Below are 21,133 nucleotides of genomic sequence, written 5' to 3' on the forward strand. Positions count from 1 at the left end.
GAAGTGGAATTCCACCTTTTTGTGTTACACATAAACTGAAAGAATGAAGTAGTATATATTTAACTTTCTATTCAAAGAATGAAAACTAAGGTTTAAATAACAGAACAGCTAACTTATGAGCTTTTGTTCATAAGCTACCATTGTTCAGAACCAAAAGCATGGAGTGATAGCTTCATTTTACATACAATATTCAATTTTAGCAAAAAATACCCATGCTACTTTTCTTGATTGAACATGTCAACCAAATTGACACAGTTTCATTTTCATGGCTGAATTCAGCCTTGGGGGGAAAATAAGGAACAAAGACCTATAAAAAGTCAATTTCCTCTTACTATAAATAACTGCGCTTAGCACTGGCATACCTTCCCAGGTGACTACCCACCCCTTTCTAGTTTAACACCATCAGTTGTGATGAAATCTATTGAGGGTTGTACCATGCTTTATTCTGTCATCCACTTGGTCAAGTGAAGCATCACTCAAAGTACCTTCAAGTACATCTCCATGCAGTGGCTATTGCAGATGGTTATAGCCAGTGGTGGGTTCCTCCCGGTTTCGTCCGGTTCGACCGAGCCGGTAGCAGTGACGATATGACGTCACCGAACCAGTTCTCCCCCTCCCCGCCCTGCCACCCCCCCACCCCCCCACATTATTCTTACCTTTTATTTGGTCCCACCCCCAATCGATTGCTGCCTCCTGAGTCCCAGCTGATGACTAGAGGGAAAAAAACTGTTTAAACTCTTGCCGCGGGGCTTCAAAGGGCCGGCCTACAGCTGATCAGTGTTAAAAGCAAACAAATGAGTTGGGTCATAAGTGCGAGGACTGGTCGTAAGTGCGAGGACCTTCCAGAAATGACTCTGACCAGCTAGCCATGCCCACCTAGTCACATGACCTCTAAGCCACACCCACAAAATAAGCCACGCCCACAGAACCGGTAGGAAAAAAATTTAGAACCCACCCCTGGTTATAGCTAAAGTTGGCAGGGCCACACCACTCAGTTCTATTGAACATCGCATAGGGATATGCTTTCAACAAAATGTGTAAAATGAAAATATGATCAATCAAACCCCATGTTAACATAGACATACTGTTTTCCATACTGGCTAGGTCAGTAATGGCTAACCTTTTTCGGACTGAGTGTCTAAAGCACGCACACACACAAATGTGTGTGCATGCACCCAAACTCCCAAGATGCAATCCATGTGTGGCCCCCATGCATGCCCCCTGCCCCCGTGCATGCACGTGCGGTCCCTCATACATGACCCCCCCCTGCGCATGCGCGGCATATACCCAAAGACCAGCTGGCTGGCGGGAGGCGCATGCACAGTGGAGCTGAACTGGGGCGATGGCTCATGTGCCATCAGAGTGGGTTCTGTGTGCCACCGTTGGCACGCATGCCATAGGTTCACCATCATGGGGCTAGGCAGAGTTCTAGTCCCTGGAACGATTATACAGAAACCAAAGGACATATAATCAGTTCAGAGAATGATAGAAAAAGCATAGTCTGCCTGCTGAAGCTAGGTAGTTTGTGGCTTGGCAAAGATTTGATTGAGAACACTGTATCAGGAACCCAACAGTATTCAAACACTGGCAACTCACTGAAAACCATAGGGTGGTGGATTCCAATATTTTTCGTTTACATCAGAGTTGTCAAACTCAAGGCCCGCAGGCAGGATCTGGCTCAGAGGGTGCTTAAATCCGGCCTGCGGGGCCATCCTGGAAACAGCAAAGGACCAACCTGTGGTGCCCCTGGCAGCAAAAACGGACCTCGGGAGAGCCAGATGCAACCCCCCTGAGCTCAGTTTTTGCTGGCAGAGAGTTGCAGGAGGCCATCACAGCTGAAAACGGAGCTCGGGAACCCATTTTTGCTGGCAGAGCACTTGGAACACCACAGGCACCCCTGACATGAGTGACATTGAGCTGGCCACACTCACCCTGGCCACGTCCACCTTGGTCCCCCAAGGTCAAACACCACCCTAATGTGGCTCTCAATGAAATCAAGTTTGACGCCTCTGATTTATGCTGAGCCTTTTTTCTCTATGGGTTTCTAATTCTGCTCCAGTTGCAAGATTGGAATCAATTGAAGGTAGCAAAGGAAATCAAGGACATAAGCATAAATCTGTCCTGATTCAGGTTCTTATTTGGGCTCTGGTATTAAAAACTTAGAGAAATGGGATTTTCTATGTTTCTTAACTATAAGATCAAATTAATTTGTTCTCTTGGAATACTATGATCGTTTCTTACCTGAACCATTATCATAATATTTAGATGCTGCTGCTTACAGTTTTTTAGACCAAATATGTTTAGTTCTCTTTGCATAAGATATGTAGCTATATCTGTTTTATAACTCCACAAGGCTCATGCCCAGAAACAGAAAATTGGGAGCCAGCATTTCTCTGCTTGAATATTGATTATACAATATCTGCTTCAGTTCCTCTGGGAATCATCCGATGGTTCATTGCCCATTAGCAAACAGTTTACCCAAGCTAAAGATAATGTTTCAGATACTATAAGAGAAACTACAGTATAGCAAGTCGTTTAAAGCAGCTCAATCCCAATGGGAAAAAAGAATTCTTCAGCTATTCAAACTTTTCTAAGAGTAAGCAAACAAAAATATACATGTTATAAGATCTTTACTGCTCTTTGATGCTTTCAGATTTTCTATATCAATTTTAAGGAAAGTGTTCATAGCTAAACACCAATTGTCTTTCAAGGAATTAGCTTGATTATTTTCCCCTGAATTTAGATAGTCCTGATAATCAAATTAAAAGAAACAACACTGAAAAGATATACTATTGAAGCAGCATAAAAGTGGTCTCAAATCAATCAATATTTTATCTGAGGTTTAACTGAGATTTGAAGGGTTAAGAAACCAAAAAAAGTAGTTATTTTAGAGCTTTTAAAGAAGCCATCATATGTCCCCAGTATTTGCTAATGATTATGAGATTAAAATGAGTTCTTTGGATGGACAGTAGTATTTTCTACTTACACATCAAGGCCTGCTTGAGAATAATCCATCCTAAATAAAGCCAGCTGAAAATGTTCCTAGATACAGTTATAGCGAAAACATTCAGGAACAATGTAAAACAGCTGTGCAATGTTTTCCATATTTAACTTTAATTAATTGAATTAATTAAATAAACATGAAATGATCACTACCCATGTGTGCAATGATTTCCCATTTTGTTTAGGTAACCATTAAATTTTAGTCATAGCTATTGGAGGATTCGTAGAACTTTGGGAAATCCTAGGTACTTGTGAAGTCACAAGCTGGACCTCCTTCTAAATCTTTCAGTTTTATTCTTCGAGAACAGCGATGGAGAACCTTTTAGACACCGAGTGCCCAAACTGTTTGCAAACTAAAAGGGGTGCATGTGCGTCTGCAAACGTGCATGCACCAACAGAGACCCAAAAACCAGCTGGTCGGTGGGATGTGGGGCATCCCAACACCGGCAGTGTGGCAAGAGGTAAGATCTTTTTCTTTCGTGAGCTTCTGTTTCGTCGTTTGCAGGGAAACAGAAGCTCACGAAAGAAACACCATACAGAGATCTGACCTGGGGCCCACGGCGTGCGTGCCAGCAGAGAGGGCTCTGCGTGCCACCTCTGGCACACGTGCCACAAGTTCGCCATCACGGTTCTAGAATATAAATTAGTACAACAATAGAAATAACAATGCAAAGTTGTTTTTATTAGTACTGTTCACATTTTGAAAATCTCATTATTCTACTTGGAAACCTCTTCTGGACGTCATGCTTGAGATGGAAAAAAATGAAACTTTGATTTTAGGTTTTGCTGATTAGATAGGTTTGGTGTTATAGAAAGGGCTAATATACATTATTATATAAAAGTAAAAAGCTGATGTGCCGTGTATTACTTTATTCTGCTGTACCAAAAGGAGTCGGAAGTCAATGCTTTTCTTTTTCTTTTTCCCCTCTTTCCCTTTTCCCCCCGTATTTTACCTTTATTTTAATTTTTCCTTGTATTTTTTTGTATTTTATGCTTTGATAAACTAATAAAGAAATTATGAAAAAAACCCCTGAAAATCTCATTATCTCCAACATTATGGCCATTTTTAAGTGACTTTAAAATAAGGAAATAGACGACTAAAAAAACCCTCCATATAACATATTGTTTTGCTATCCTTTCCCTGATAATGAATCAATTTTCAGTAATGTTAATGTTATCCAGTAGAAATTATCTTGTCTTTCTTGGGAGGGAAACACAAAAGTTGAGAGAGCTTTCTCTCTTACTCTTGTATTCATACTCCCCCCCCCCTATTTTTTTCCCTTTTTCATTCAGGTTTTTTTTTTTTTGGACTTTTTTTTAAAAAAAATCAGTCGTTTTCTGAATGGAGATTAGATTTTTTTTCCCAAGTTTATCTCAGTGTGACATGGCCAAGAGTGTCTCTGACAGCTTTCTATTTTATTGTACAGACATCTCTTTGATGGCCTGCAGGTTTCTTGACTTACTGTACTTCAATTAAAATACAAAGGAACATGTCATGTAATTTTTCCCATGGGGCTTTTTCACATGAAAAAGTGTGGTAGCTGGGGAGGTTACAAAGAGATAACTAATATAAATTAGAAAGAAAGAAAGAAAGAAAGAAAGAAAGAAAGAAAGAAAGAAAGAAAGAAAGAAAGAAAGAAAGAAAGAAAGAAAGAAAGAACTCAGGTCATTTTTCCATCAAGAAAGCTCAATCTCACCACCAAATAAGATCAAAAGAATTACTAAATCATCCTGAAGATGAGGTAGAAAATGGAAATCCTTTTCCTGAGAGAAAAATACATTCAGGAAATGGGAGAAAAGAAAGGAGAGAGAGGGGGGGGGAAATGGAGAGAGAGGAAGAAAGAAAGAAAGAAAGAAAGAAAGAAAGAAAGAAAGAAAGAAAGAAAGAAAGAAAGAAAGAAAGAAAGAAAACTTAGATTCCATATCATCTGTTGGCAACAACTGGGAGGAGAAGTGTTCTCTTCCTTTCCTTAATTTGTGATAGAATTATTACACTAAAGAACTGTGGGCTGTTGAATCCCTGACATTCCAACTTTTAGTCAAACATTTCAAAAGAAGGGTTTTAAAAAAACAACAACCAGCAGTTAAAACAGGCAACATGAAAATGAATCTCAAAATAGACAACAGCCTTCCTTCCTTCCTTCCTTCCTTCCTTCCTTCCTTCCTTCCTTCCTTCCTTCCTTCCTTCCTTCCTTATCCACTAAAGAGATTGTTTTGAGCCTGTTGCTCACAAGAAATGAGATATGAATAAAGTTTACTCAAAGAAAGTTTTGTCATTTGATCAGTTTAATGCATGCACTACATAAGGGAAATACTTATGTTAAGGCGTATGTAATTTTTAAATAGAAGAAGATAAAACAATATCTGAGAGGAATATGCTGACATATGGCTAAACAATTATGGATGCTTAATTCTTAGAGATTAAGACAAACCTCTGAATCATGATGTGATGGTTGGAAAAATCCATATAATTAAAAAATCTGGAGTCTGAGCATTTTCCAAGGTCATTCTCACTTGATAAACTTCTGATCTTTGAAAGTTTTAAAACATTAAAACTTGTCATTTCTTTGGAGCAGGAATAGAGAATCTATGTTAAATTATTCACAGATGTTGGTGTTCAGAATCATAGGATTTCATTTATAGAAAAAGGGTGATATATCAGAGAACATTTTCCTGAATTTGAATTCCAGTATCTATTCAAACCACTATATGCATATATTATGCTACATTGTGTGCATCTTAAGATATAAGAAAAATAACTCTTGGACTGGTTCAGTTGGAGGCCCATTTAGTTCTCATATTCAGTTCCTTGCAATGGCCAAAATCCAGAGAAATCCCACAGACAGAACATAAATCCACTTGCATTTTCCCGTTCCAAAAATTGCAGCTAAAGTTTATAGATAATACACATTGCACATACTGCTTTTTTTAAAAAAAGAATATCGATGTGAGAATACAAAGGCATCATGATTTTTGTATGCACGGTGATTTACAGTGCAATTATGTACATGCTTATTTTAAAGAAAAACTACTTGAAATAATTGGTGAGTTTTAAAATCTGCATTTGAGAGGATACTACATAGACTTTTCATGGAAAATCGAGAAGAATGGAGAACAGCATTGAGGAGAAATAACCTTTTAATAAATATTAAACGATCATTGAATCCCAATTTTACAAGGCAAATGAACCCTCAAAATGAGAAGCAAAGATCCTCAAAGGGGTTGAGGGCCACAGGGTGTGAAATCCTAGGAATCCGATTCGTTTGCAAATTTTGTGGAAGCTAGGCTGGTTCTTTCCTGTATATCTGGGGCTATTTGTGTTGTTAACTGCACTTTCAGGAGACCATTGTTAAAAAGAGGTCATCAGGGGCATGTCTCTGAATAAGGGTGGAATGTTGCAGCTTCTCACCTTGTTATTATGTCACAATTCCCTTATTATGGTTGCCTTCAATTGTGCTACGAACAGGTGAGGAGCCTCTATTCTTTGGTTCAGAAAGAAAGCTTTGAATGGAAGCAGGGAGGGCTAGTTTGAATCTGATAGGATTAGACAAAGAGAGGAGCTATACCTGAGCCTGGTCACATCTTAAAGACAGGAAGGAAGAGGATATGCCCCCCATGTTTTTTTTTTTTTTGATAACATCTGTTTTCTCCACTATAATTACAGATATGGGAAATGAAGCAAGGTATATGTACAATTACTAGTGTGTTATTTTTTTGTTTATTAGTCAGTTCTCTTCCTGCATATGTATGTGTGTGAGAGTAAGTGAGCACACATAATGTGCACTTTTGTTGAAGCCTTGAATTGTATAAGGCTCTCTACATTCACCTCTAAAGCTAAAATGGTGTAAATCAGAGATGGGTTTCATCAGGTTCTGACCAGTTCTGGAGAACCAGTAGCGGAAATTTTGAGTAGTTTGTAGAACTGGTAGTCAAAAGTCTGACTGGCCCCACCCCCATCTATTCTCTGTCTCCCAAGTCCCAGCTGATCGGGAAGAAATGGGGATTTTGCAGTAACCTTCCCCTGGAGTGGGATGGGAATGGAGATTTTACAATATTCTTCCCCTGCCACGCCCACCAAGCCACGCCCACCAAGCTTTGCCATGCCATGCCCACCAAGCCACACCCACAGAACTGGTAGTAAAAAAATTTGAAACCTACCACTGGTGTAAATTATTATTGTGAATTGTTGCATCATCATTTGGTAGTACACCTTGTCGCCAAATGATAGTGCAACAATTCACAATAATAATTTACACCAGTGGTGGGTTGTTCCCGGTTCTATCCGGTTCTTGCGAACTGGTAGTAAAAGCGGTGGGAAGCTCCGCCCACCTGCCTGGACACCATAATGGACGATCTCCACATGCGCAGAAGCTTCTGCACATGTGTGCATGTTCCCGTTGCGAACCGGTAGTAAAGTAGAATCCACCCCTGATTTACACCATTTTAACTTTAGAGGTGAATGTGGAGAATCCCTGAGAGTCTGTAAAGAAGCATGCAGTGAAACGTAATGACTGTGAATTGTTGCATAGTCCATTTATGCACCATCATTTGGTCATGATTGCTGCTGAAGTCCCTTCAACCTTATTTCCTTCTCTTTTTCCTCATTTGGGATATGACAGGGCTGTGCAGAACTTGGAAGACACAACTTCAGTTTAGTAAAGATTTTACTGAAGCATCATAACCAACCTGACTACGGCAGCTCAAGTGAATGCTTTGACTTGAAACACCGCTCATATACCTTAGTAAAAAGCACTGAGTCCAATGGAGCTGTTCCAATGGTTTGGATCAAAATGATCCTTTGGCCAGAGCAGAGCAATTTTGTACCATCCTAGCATCAACCTACACAAGAGGAAAATATACTTCAAAGAAGAATCAAGGTACAAAATATTAAATCTTCAAATCACAAGTTGCCCTTTATTGCCCTTTATTGCTTTTACAACAGGACTTTCTTTGAAGAAATTTAGATTGGATTGATGATTTTTCATTTCCCCCTAGTTTTATTCTTATATAACTTAATATTAATGAAAAATGCTGAAAGTAGGGGTTATGGCAAAACTACAGTTTAGGATCCCTGATGCAGAATGAAAAAAAAAATCACTTGGTTTCCCTAGGCCAAATGACAGAGGGAAGTCTACACCTTTGACCTTAGTTTCCCCCACCCCTACTGTCCCATCAAAAAAATATATCACTGGTGCCAAATGACCCATGATTCGTGTCACCCTCTTTTCTTAATCTGTACAGAATGCTGCAAAGGTACTTCATCAAACACCAGCAGTGTTTTGAATGTAGGTGGAAGTAATCTCCATCCCCTGCTGTTGGTTTCCGGCTTCCAGGCATGGGCCCAGAGAGGGAAAAAAATTCCATTCTACTCCCAATCAACATCAGTTGAAAGCTATTGATGGCTGTAACATCTTTAAGTAGCCACTGTGGACTAATTTTCTTTTTGATTTACACTTAGGAATGTGGAAGGGAAGGTGGAGAAGAAAAAGGAATCCTCTGTGAAGATTCTGAGATGGAACCTTTTAGAAATTATTTTTTATTTCCTCTTTTGAGTTACTCTAAGGCCTAAATGTGTCATACAAAACTTTCTTCTGTTCTCTGAGGTATTCTCAGGATGCTTTGGAATTTATTTAGGATTTTATGTTTGTAAAATGATGAGATTGCTCTACATCTTCATCTTGCTGCAGTTTCTTCCCTCCCTCTGCTTCCCAATTTGAAAAGACTCTTGGGAAGGGTTTTCCTAGAACAGCGTTGTCAAACTCACATTGTCACAGCAGCATCATGTGACCTATCAGGACTTTTGTTTCCCTTTGCTAAACCAGGTGTGGGCGTGGCCAGTGCATGACGCATCTGGCCTGCACGCCAGGAGTTTCACAGTCCTGTCCTAGAAAGTCTTGCATAAAATACAGGAAGCCAAAGAGGTTGAAGGCGTTTGGAGATAGGACATCATAATAAATGAAAGTAAATTGTAAAGGGGGAAAAAGCAGCATAATTATTCTTCACAATATGATGAGTAAGGTAATAATCTCTAGTAAATCTGCAAATATATTCTCCAAGTCTCTTTGGCTACAGGTTAATCAGACTCTCAAAGCACCTTGGCAACACTTTGTATCATAATCTAATAATTCTAGTTTTCCTAATTTGCTATCACAATAGCAAGTTAATTAACTGAAAATGTCAATATAAAATTACTTCAAAACCACCAGAAAGGTAATGAAATACTAATTTACTATTTTCTATCATCTTCTTCAGTGCTACGTTAATGAAATTGCTAATCCTTCTGAATTGACATTTAATTCTACTGTAGACCAATAGATGGCAGTAATAATTGCCTTTTGCAGTAGGGAAGTAGGACCATCCATGCAACAATGTGTTGAATGAAAGTATTTCCTTCCAGAGAATTCTGGCATAACATTTTATTATTGTTAAGGCTGAAGAGGAAATATTTGTTGGTTTCTGCTATCTAAATAAATGTCTGTTCATGTGCATGACAACTTTGATTTAATCTTAAATTCCAAACCCTGTATGCATATTCTTTCACATGCACAGAAATACACAGACACAGGTTAAAAATGATCTAGAAACTTTCAAATCCCAAATAACACAAAATATTAACACAAACAGCTACTACAATAAAATGGAGTAACAAGCTTCCAACTTTGCAAAAATGGTCCTTAGGCTGTTAGGCTTTACAAGATACTTTCAGGTTACCCCCAGTTCTTCACAAGATTTCTAGAAGTAACCAAACAGCAAATAAAGGCTTGGTTACTCAAAGATATGCAGCAGATATGTATAGAACTAATAAATTAAAAACAGTGTGAATTATCACATAGCTCGTGTTTAATGTTATTTCACTTCTTATTTTCCCAAAAGGCTCCCTATTTAATTCTATTTACTGCTGTTTTTTTCCAAATAGCTTACTTTTTATTCTAATTTAATAATTCATCACACATATAATTCAATTCAGTTCAGTTTATTATGTTTTAGACCACTACAAGCAGAATACTCTATGAATGAATGAATGAATGAATGAATGAATGAATGAACCCATGCACACATACACAAGTAGTTTGGTCTGTGAATGAACAAATGTGTGTTTGTGTGTGTGTTTATCCTAATAGATGATAATCAAAATTAAGTTTAAGACAATTAAGTTATAATACAGTTATAAAGCACCCTAACGAACATCTATAAGTAAGGTTCACCCACATATTAATGATATCGATTTTAATATAAAAAGGATGCATTTTTTCAAAGCATTTGATGCTTTTTTTCAACATACATACAAATTATACCTTAAGTTGTCCAATGTGTTCATATTGTTTCTTATATTTCTAAAGTTTGCCAGATCAATTTTCAGAGAAGTTACTAAATAGCGTATCACTTTTCTCAATTTTTGGTTAAAACCTTAAAGCTATATCAGACAACATTCAGGAATCTGTCTGACTCGGTATCATCTTCCACTATTTTCATGCACACCTTAAGGTTTCAGACAAGGTCTTTCTTGCAGGCTCCAAGAATCAAATTTGAGACCCTGCATGCAAATCAGAGGTGGTATTCAGCAGGTTCTGACCAGTTCTGAAGAACCAGTAGCGGAAATTTTGAATAGTTCGGAGAACCGGTAAATACCACCTCTGACTGGCCCCGCCCCCATCTATTCTCTGCCTCCTAAGTCCCAGCTGATCGGGAGGAAATGGGGATTTTGCAGTAACCTTCCCCTGCCATGCCCATCAAGCCATGCCCACCAAGCCACGCCCACAGAACCAGTAGTAAAAAAAAATTGAATCTCATCACTGATGCAAAGTATGTTTTACCATTGTAAGAGAGGCTGTTTCCCTATCTTAACTGAGGATGTCCACACTAGATTATTGAAAAAATTATGATAATTTTTACATATTAGTATATTATCTCCTATATTGTATTGTACATACACACACACACACACACACACACACACACCATCTCCTCAGCTTTCTTCATTTATGGAAGTTTTGAATGCCTCAAATTCCTATAGAACTATGTTTTCATTCCAGACAATGAATCATTACGATCAGTTTTAAGAAAGATGGGGTCTCATTTTAGTAAGAAACTTAACACTAGATGAATACAAATTCCTGTTTCCTCAATGGGAATCTGGCATACATTGATAGACATCTGTGTTGTCCTGTCAAGAGACAAGAAGAATTTCACAAGTCTCTTGCTTCTCCAGATTGCTTATCAAGTTCAGAAATGCCTTTTATCACCTCCCTGAAGATTTATTTGTTATATTACATATCACTCTGTATTTTATTTGTCACCTCTAGAGCTGCATAGTGTATCTCAAATTGAAATTAAACCATGCAGGCCAAGTATTTCAAGGACTTATTCAATCTCTCACTTAAACCCATGGTTGCTGAGGAGACTCAAAAGCTTTTAAATCTCATAGTATGTACAATGCACAATGTGACAGGTCTTGTTGTTTAACTGACTATCTATGGTTATTAGTTTTATCAGAAACATAATATTGATTTATCTGATATGCTGTACATTACCATGAGGCCTGCCCGAGGCCATAAGCATCTCTTCTGCCTTTGATGTATATTGAGGATACAGCCATTATTATATTTCAGCATTCTACAGAAGCAGGGTTCCTATACACCTTGAACTCTTTGCTGTCTTTTAATTTAACTGATTATTATTTAAGTTTTAAAGCTTCAATATTGTTTAAGTGGGATAAGTGCTGGAACAAAGTCATGGATTGGAGATAGCACAGCATTCTTTTTGTTTTTGGCAGGCAAATGGGAGTTAGAATTATGCACTCTAATACAATATGAAGATGATAATTCATTATGTTACTAATTTATTAGAGCTGACAGAGTTGTTAAGTGTTCTCTTTGGTTCATAAACTTCAAGGTCTGCCTGCAGTAGCTGTTGTTGTCTGGACATGTTTTCTAAATACATATTTTGGTCAGGTACAAAGGGAAAAGAAAAGGGTGCCTGGGAATGTACATTTTTCTAAAATAATTGACAGCATAAACTTGTTTAGTTATTCTTAAAACCAACATTTAAATAGCGATAATGTAGAATTTCCTTCCTGAATTTGCAAGTTTGTCTATAGGCAGATCTGAGAATTTCTATCTTTGTAAGTTCCAGCATGAAATGATTGATTTAATGCCTCACAAATTAACAAATAGATTGAAATGAGGCTCTCAGTCAGGTTCAGCGCTTCTCTGCAGGTGTGGGAAAGTTCACAGATTAAAAAATAAATAATTCAAAAGTTTGTACTTTAAGATACAATATGCTTAAAATTGTTTATTTAAGAAGGAATATTCTCCAAAATATGTATTCATAGTAAGATTTTTTTAAACTGATAATATAGAGAGATGATATAGGTACATAGATATACAGTAGGTATTTTTGGGAAACTGTGAGGCAGGCAAGGAGGAGGGATCAAGCATGGAATTAGCCTTGAGTCATTGTAAAGCTGCAAGAGACGTAAGGCTCTCAGTTCTATGATAAGTAGAGTGAGGAAATTCTTATGCTATAGGAAGAGCACAATAAAGTAGTTGCTCAAACTTTACATCTGACTGTATTGTAATCCTTCAAAAATGATAAATAATACAAATATATTTAAAAACTTTCTAAAACTGGCAAAGTAAAAAGAAAAAGCAAATGCAATAAAAACAGCCCATTTAAAAATATTTTACATATGGCAGAATAATTATATGAAAGTTTATATATTTTTAAAAATTCAGAATTATAAATTTGCTCAATTTATGAGCAAATATTTACACAATTGCATAACAGTGATAACCTTTATCTTCCAGCCTTCCATAATCATGATAGATAATAAGAACCTAGCAGTTCGAAAGCACATAAAAAATGCAAGTAGAAAAATAGGGACCACCTTTGATGGGAAGGTAACAACGTTCTGTGCGCCTTTGCTGTTTAGTCATGCCGGCCACATGACCATGGAGATGTCTTTGGACAATGCTAGCTCTTTGGCTTTGAAACTGAGATGAGCACCACCCCCTAGAGTGGGGAATGACTAGCACATATGTGCGAAGGGAACCTTTACCTTTACCTTTAGGCTTTTCTACTCACAATCCCATTGCATTTAGTAGAAACTGAAAGCAAGAAAGAATTGTCCATGTTTCTTATGTGCAGAATTTTTTTGTGGGTATCCTTCATTATGATGGCATCTTCAAGAGGACATTTAAATTGGCTCATTTATTGAGGTAATTTTTTTACTGTTATATAGAAAGCTGTGTGTTGTTCCTACTTGAGAATATGTATCAGCAGTGAGATATTGCCAAGTAATGTGTGCGAGTCCTCCTGCATGCTGCCCAACCCTCCCTTTGTCAGCCACATGTGTCACCCCATTTCCTCTCCTTCAGTGGCCCCGGCCCTAGTCCCTCTTCCTCACCCCCCACCTCTTTCTTTGGGCTGCTTACCTTCCTCCCATGGTGGCTGGTCCAGAGACCAGAAGGCAGCCTCCAACCAGCCACCACTGCCGTGATGTGGCTCTCAAAGAGGTGGTGGCTGGGAGGCTTCTCGCAGTTGCATCGAAAAAGCCACAGGCCACCGAAAATTACCAGAGGTCACTGAAAAAATCACTGCCATTGCCACCCTGTTTTTCATACCAGCCATGCATGTGCACCCCATTGCTTGCTGCATTGTGCTCGGACTGACGCAGCAGGCAATGGGATGCAACGGCAGTGGCGTTTTCAGTGACCTCCAGTAGTTTTCGGGGGCCTGTGGCTGGGAGGCTTTTTCTTTTTCGATGCGACTCTGAGAAGCCTCCCAGCTGTCGCCTATTTGAGAGCCACTTCCTGGCAGCCACTTCCTGGCACTTCAGGCGGGAGGGCAGTGCAAGCGAGTGGCAACCGACATTAGTGGTTGTTAATGGTTCGGCGACCCAAATTACCACTACTGGTTCACCCGAACTGGTGCAAACCGGTAGAAATCCACCACTGGTACCAAGGAGTAACCCCTAGTGGGATTGTCATTATATGTAGTAGTCATGAGTAGAATGAATAGATTTTTGTTGTACTTTTGGTTGAAAAGGGAAATTAGAGTATATATTACATTGTAATATGTATAGAGGAACGAAACTTTCAATTAGTCATGTTAACCTTAAATCTAACCATCTTGTATCTAACCAATACAAGAACTACAGTACCTGTAGTTTATAAGTAAACTACATACTTATAAACTGTTGATTATAAGTAAACCGAAGTGAAATTTTTTCTCTCTTCTTAAAAACACAACTTTTATTTTTTCTTCTTAAGGACAGAATGTAGACTAGTTCCCAGTAGAGGGAAAACAGAGAAGATCAGTTTTTCTAGACCATCATGTCTGATATAATAACAAAAAGCTAATGATAGATTAAGATAGGAAAAATGCCATCTATCTCTGCTTGTTGACTTGGAAAAACATAGTTACAGTAGAAGAGAAAGAGACAGAAGGAGACAGAGTTCTCTAATTCTTATACAGGATCTATCATTGTTTTGACAGATTCAGAAACAGCGTATATACTAATCAACTCAAGTTTCCTCATGTAAATTCAAGATCTTATGTTGTTTTTCCTGAGCAAAAAGTCTGAAAGAAATGGAAACTGAGAAATAAATCTTAGTTTTTTTCCCCCCATAGTTTAAAGTCAATATATTGAATTTACTCTCTTCCTATTTATTGGTTTCAATTAATGAGCTCTTACCTGAGGGATGTTTGGAAGATCAGTGGACCTACTCCTGGTGCAGTGGGTGAAACACAGATTGATTGTGATTAAGGGGAGTATTGAACATCATATTATTCCCCAAAGTATGATGCAAAGAAGCTTGACTAGAAAGCATTTTTCCAAAGCATGACATAGTTGTACAACAGGATTAATAGAGAAGATATGTGAAAAAGCCAGGGATTAAGAAACATGCTGATAAGACAATTAAATCTAACAGAACAAGAAAGCTATCTCTATGTTTTAAGAGACCTAAGGGTCATTGTAGTGCAATATTGTGATCTCTGTGATCAGAATGAAATCAGAATGAAATTAATACATGACAACATATGACAGAGGTGCTGACCTCAAAAGATCAGGCCTGGATCCACTATAAATAAATAGTTACCTTCCTAACTCCGATTTCTTCTTTTTGGGAAATATTGTTGAGAAAGGTGGGGGGGGCTGCAAATCTAAATACCAAAACACATGAGTCATCTACAAAATAAAATTCAAGGACTGTAAATAGCATTACTTAGGACAAACAGACTGAAGGCTAATAGAACAACATCTCAGAACTTCAGGTATCAAAGTATATGAAGCTACTTCATTAATCTCCCTCAACTAAGTTGTTCTTTGGCATAACTTCAACTGGAAAACAATGACATTCTTAAACAATCCATACTGAAAAAAAATACAAGAGTATTCTAAGAGCATGGCATTCTGACTAAATAATGATCAACAGTCATACAGAATTAAACTTTGTCTATGGTCCTATCAAAAGGCATAAACAATGACTCAACATTAACTTATCAGCTCAACACATAGCATCCCCCTCGTCACACAGACTTCAGCCACCACCTATGTAGATAAACTAGATCCATCTCCCTGTCAATATTCAATGTCACTGGTTTGAGATGGCCAGCTATACAGATCAAATCAATCAATCAATCAATCAATCAATCCATGAGTCAATCTAATACATAAAAGCCAATATACTATGACAATCACAGGATGAGAACAATGCTCCCTCACCTAGCCATCCATTCACCTAGTTATTAATACCACAAATTATAGGAGAAACAGCTAGCATGGAATAAAACAGAAGCAGCATGTCATGCCCTCATTTGAGCCTGAATCTGCAGAGAAAGATGAGCTGGAATCTGAGCCAACAGAGATTGAGAGGGTGGCTTCGTTGGCTTCGGAGGAAAATGGGGAAGGCCAGGACCTTTCAGGATTAGGTCAGCTTGTAGGCAGGGAGGAACAGGGGCAGGATGAACATGAGAGACAGAGCTCAGGCGATGAGCAAGGACCACCCCCTCCTGATCCGAGAGCACGGTGAGTGGAGAGAAGGTGAGAACAGCGCAGACTGAGCAGGCTACTCAGGACAAGAGTCCCCTACCCATCTTCACAAGGCACACCTGGGGAATGAGACTTAAGGAGACACTGTGGGGAGTTGTTGGGAACTAATGTTGAGTTCCTGAACTGTGGTGTGCCAACATTTTAACTTTCCAAGAGTCCTTGCAATCTTTCTGACTTTCTGAACTAATTACCTAGATCCTTTGCGTCCTGAAGTCCTTGATTTGCCCTGCTAGATTTATCGTTGTGCAGCCTTGGTGTACACAGCACTGTGCTGGACTATTTGCAGCCAGAGGCCACTTGAGTGTGTGTGTGTGTGTGGGGGGGTTGTCATCACTTTGCTCTGGACCTTTCCAGAAATATGGGAGTGTTTGGGGAAATTTGGAACAATAATGAACTGCTAGCTGCCTGTGTTATCTCTGTGCCATTTCACAGGTCATCATGCACCACAACATAACCCAAGCAAATAATCTATCCCATCATCTATCAGCCATAGGACTATCCCATCCAAACACATGCAAAGCAGGCAAGACCACCAATGAAACTCCCTTTATGAGGGGTCCTGTAATGATGACACCACTCTGAACATCAATGAACAGCAATGAAACATCAGTTACCCCTAAACAAAGCTCAGAGAATGCCAATAATGCAGTATCCCAATCCTGATCTATGCATATTTGCTACCACCATATTTATTTACAAATGAAGGTAAATTGGATGAATAGAACAAATACAGGAGCAGACTTTTTAAAATGTTTCACGGCAAATAGATGATAATGTGCTGCATTATGTGAACAAAACATGCAGCACATAATTTTTATTGAGTCGCTTCAGAAGATGGACTCCTGCATGAGACTGAAAGCTTGGAAGAAAAACACTCCGGTCCTGGTAACCGACCCAGATTGGAGCCTGCAACATTATCCTGGGACATGTATATTTGCCTTCATTCGTAAGAATGGAAAAATACAGAATGACAATGATCAATAGCAGCCGCACCAGTTGGAAAACTGAAATGGAGCAAAGATAAAATTTATTTTCTAAGATGGGTATGGGATTTTTCCAAAAACAGCTGGGTATAACAGAGAAAGCAAAATACAGTACATCTGATAATTGTGTTATGTATATAAATAAATAAGAGCCTTGGTAACACAGTGGTCTAAAGCACCCTGTTATTAACACAGCTGCCTGCAATTACTGCAGGTTCGAATCTTACCAGGCTCAAGGTTGACTCAGCCTTCCATCCTTTCTAAGGTAGGTGAAATGAGGACCCAGTTTGTGGGGGCAATAAGCTGACTTCGTATAAAATATACAAAAGTATGAAGGCTATTGCTTAACGCATTGTAAGCCGCCCTGAGTCTCCGGAGAAGGGCGGCATATAAATCAAATTAAAAAAAAAAATAATTGCCAATGATGAACAATGCACTTTTCAATGAAGTGCTGCTCCAAGTAACAAAAGAGGAGGATATATCTGTTATTTAAACTGGTCTACGTCCTTGCCCCATTTATTAGTAATAAACTTTGAAAACTGTAAGAAAAGGGAGTTGTTTGAATCACACATAAAACAAACAAATATAATCCATTCTTTCATACTAACAGACAAACAGTACTCCGATAACTGAGCCCAACATTTTTGTTGCTAAGTGAGACAATTTTCCCCATTTTACAACCTTTCTTGCCACACTTGTGTGACAAACAGTCATAAGTCACTTTTTTTAGTGCCGTTGTAACTTTGAATGGTCACTAAATGAACTATTGTAAGTCCAGGACTACCTATAATATGCTCATCCTTTTATTTCTGGCTTTTTCTTAATTTGTGATAGAGTTGTATGATTGGAAAAAAAAGATGAATAGAAACATAGGCATGCATTGGGTAAATGCTTGCCAGATTCTATTTAATTTTTATTGCATTTATTTATTGGTATGCACACTGTAGATAAAACTTTTGTACAAGCTTTAAAAAGACTTTACAAGCTGATGTGGGAATGGAATAAAATGAAATAATGAGGGGGAAAATCTGAGCATTATAGAATATGAAACACCTCAAGGAAACTTACTTCTATCATCCCTGCTCATAATATGCCTGTGTTTCCTTCATTAGAAGGTTCTGTTTATAAAGCTGCCAAAAAGGAAGAAATGTGGCTGGGAGGAAGAGAGAGAGAGAAAGAGAGAGAAAGAAGGGGGGGGGGAGAAGAGAAAGCTATTTCTATTAGCTCTCAGGCACCACCTGCTGGTCATTTATATTTTTAGATTGTCAATTGTGGGGACAAATTCAAGATACTTTTGCTTTAATAACACATAGGATAAATTTGGAAACAGTTACACTGTTCTTTCTTTTCTTACAGAATAGCTTGCAAGAATACAGTGGCGTGGAGAAGCATAGTAATTGACCTTGGTGTAAAGATTTAAATAGAGATTCATTTTTGTAAACATATGCCTTTCATTTCCTTGGCTTAATTATGTATTATTATTTTTTTCTGCATTTTGCATAAAGTGATTTACATTAAATGGTCTACCAATACATCACTGTGAGACAGGGTACTGTTTTTCACTGTACAATAATCTTTACTGTTGTTCCATAAGCCTTTTCTCTCTATCCCCCAGTATCATAGTTAAAACCACGAAGAAAAGATGTCATAAGATCTTCCCATAGTTCTTCCCATAATTATTTTCCAACTCAGGAGAGCAAGGAAACCTCAGAGGAACTATGTTCAAACAAAACTCCATGAGTCACAACCATCTCATCATCCCTCCTTCTCCTCTTCCACACATAGCTGCTTCCCCCCCCCCCCAACATGGTGCTAATAATACTTCCTGAAAATAATTGAATTGCAGTTATATGGTTTCCTGCAAAATATCAACAGGAAAGGAGAGGAAATAACTACCTGAATACTATGAAGGAAACATGGAAGGAGAGTTATAAATTGAAGAGTTCCAGTTCAAGATCTTTTCCACTACAGCCATTTTAAGATGGGAATTTAGATCATAAAAAAGAAAGAAATCCTTGTTAAGTTTTCGTAATTTTGGAAGGTTTCTTACCTGTTTGTCTAAAATATTTTTAACCTGGTAGAACAGCACAAAATGGATTTAAGCAAGATCCATTACTCGTAACTTCTCATAACCAGTGCTGAATGTTACCATTGCATTTCAACTGTAATGTGAAGTCAACTCTGTATGATATTTATTCTGAGTAATCTTTCAAGGGTTTAAGTAGGGTGAAATTTGAATCCATAAGAAATTTGAGGGCAAACTCTAGCACTCCCCCCCCACAAACTTATTTCCCAGTTTCAATGGAAACACAAGAACTCTGAAAGATAAATAACTGAATATTTTCTTGGTCCTAATCAACAATTCAGTCAGTAAGCTACACTCATATATTTTTTATTTACAAGTCCATGGACTGACCACTGATTCATTTCAGATTTGATTGTCTGAAGTCACCAAAACTGGGCGTTGCATAGCGGGAAATGATTAAATGATTCTCAAGTAGTTTGGACTAATTTTTCCAATTAATGAGAGTCAAATTGGATTGCAGGGAGATGTAAATACAATCAATTAATCAACCAGCCAGTCTAATAAAAGATACAAACAAAACTCTCCCTTCTTTGTGTATGTGTGTGTGAGAGAGAGAGAGAGTGGGAGAGGGAGAGAGGGAGGGAGAGGGAGAGAGGGAGGGAGAGAGAGAGAGAGAGGCAGAGGGAGGGAGGGAGGGAGGGAGAGAGAGAGAGAGAGAGAGAGAGAGAGAGAGAGAGAGAGAGAGAGAGAGAGAGAGAGAGAGATTACTGGCACATGTGTGCCGGTATCGAATACTCCCTTAGGAAGCGAGACATCTGCAAGAAGCGCAGATGCACTCCCTGTCATCGGAGGCCTGGAACATTGATCTATAAATAGTGGCTACTGAAAATTACAGTGTTGTAAGCACAGCCCATTGATAAGTTTTACTTTTTCAACTTTTTAACACTTTGTCCTTTTACATTTTGTAGTCCATTGTGTAATTTAAATAAGTATCATTGCAAATTTTGTATGTGGAAAAAAGTAAATACACCCCTACATTTAATGCTATTATTAATGCTTGAAATTAGAATCAGGTGCACTAGATCAGGTGCAAATGATTAGAGAGCATCATTAGAGAGCTCTGAGAGATCTGAAGGAATCTCAGATGTTCAGTTTAATTTGCTCTTTGTTTTTTAAGAGTAGGTTATCACCATACTTATATTGAAAAAAACTCTCTATGTTGGGGTTGTCAAACTTGTGGCGTCACATTGTCATCACGTGATGTATTGTCACGTGATGTACTTTCCCCCCCCTTTGCTAAAATGGGGGTGGGCGTGGCCATCTGGCCCGTGCACTGCAAGTTTGACACCCCTGCTCTATGCCTTTCAGAAAGAAGTTTGTAGATGCCTATGAGTCTGGGAAGTTATATAAAAAGATCACTAATGAATTGGACAATGTCCAATTCCACTGTCTGGAAGATCATTAAAGTGAAGTTTTCAAACTATGGTCAATTTTCCCAGGTCAGGCCACCTTAGCAAGTTAGCCTGTGAGCAAAATGTAGAATGCTAAAAGAAGTCATTAAGATCTCCCAAGTTTCATTATGTACCTTTAAGTAGCTCTCATGTCAGCCTTACCAGGTAGACCTACAGGAAAAATGACCAGATAAATAGAACAATAATTCTACTTTATTGTAAAGCTGCATTAACAGAATCTTGCAAGTCTGAAATTATAATTCTCCCGCTGTCACCTTTACAGTCCAATGGACTCTTCCTGAATCCATCCTGAGCCTTCTGCTCTTCCCACTGTGCAACTGCTGTTTATGTTGTCTCTTATCTGACCATTTCCTAAGCACAATATCTTTTCTTGGTCTCCCAAGGTCATTCCCACTTACTATTACACCTCACCGCTACAAAGTGCATGAGTCTTCCATTAGAAAGGAGATGCACAAATTAAATTTATATGGGAGATGTGCCAAGAGGAAAGAAAGAATATGTTTGAAAGAATATCAGGAAAATTTTGCTCATGAAGGCCAAAACCAAGACTTCTGGAACAACGTACTCTTGTCAGGCAAGGCAAAAGTAGTCATTT

The 21,133-nt window shown here is 38.4% G+C and overlaps 1 long non-coding RNA gene across 1 annotated transcript; it reads left to right on the plus strand.

Annotated features, from left to right (window-relative positions):
- The first annotated feature begins 6,430 nt into the window (after positions 1-6,430).
- Positions 6,431-8,671, plus strand: LOC117660901 (uncharacterized). Its single transcript, XR_004589840.3, has 3 exons — positions 6,431-6,686; positions 7,623-7,880; positions 8,462-8,671. It is a non-coding gene; the product is annotated as an uncharacterized LOC117660901 (long non-coding RNA).
- Positions 8,672-21,133: the final 12,462 nt, after the last annotated feature.

This window comes from Pantherophis guttatus, chromosome 1 (assembly GCF_059756535.1).
Source record: "Pantherophis guttatus breed Tessera chromosome 1, ASM5975653v1, whole genome shotgun sequence".
Lineage (NCBI taxonomy): Eukaryota > Metazoa > Chordata > Lepidosauria > Squamata > Colubridae > Pantherophis > Pantherophis guttatus.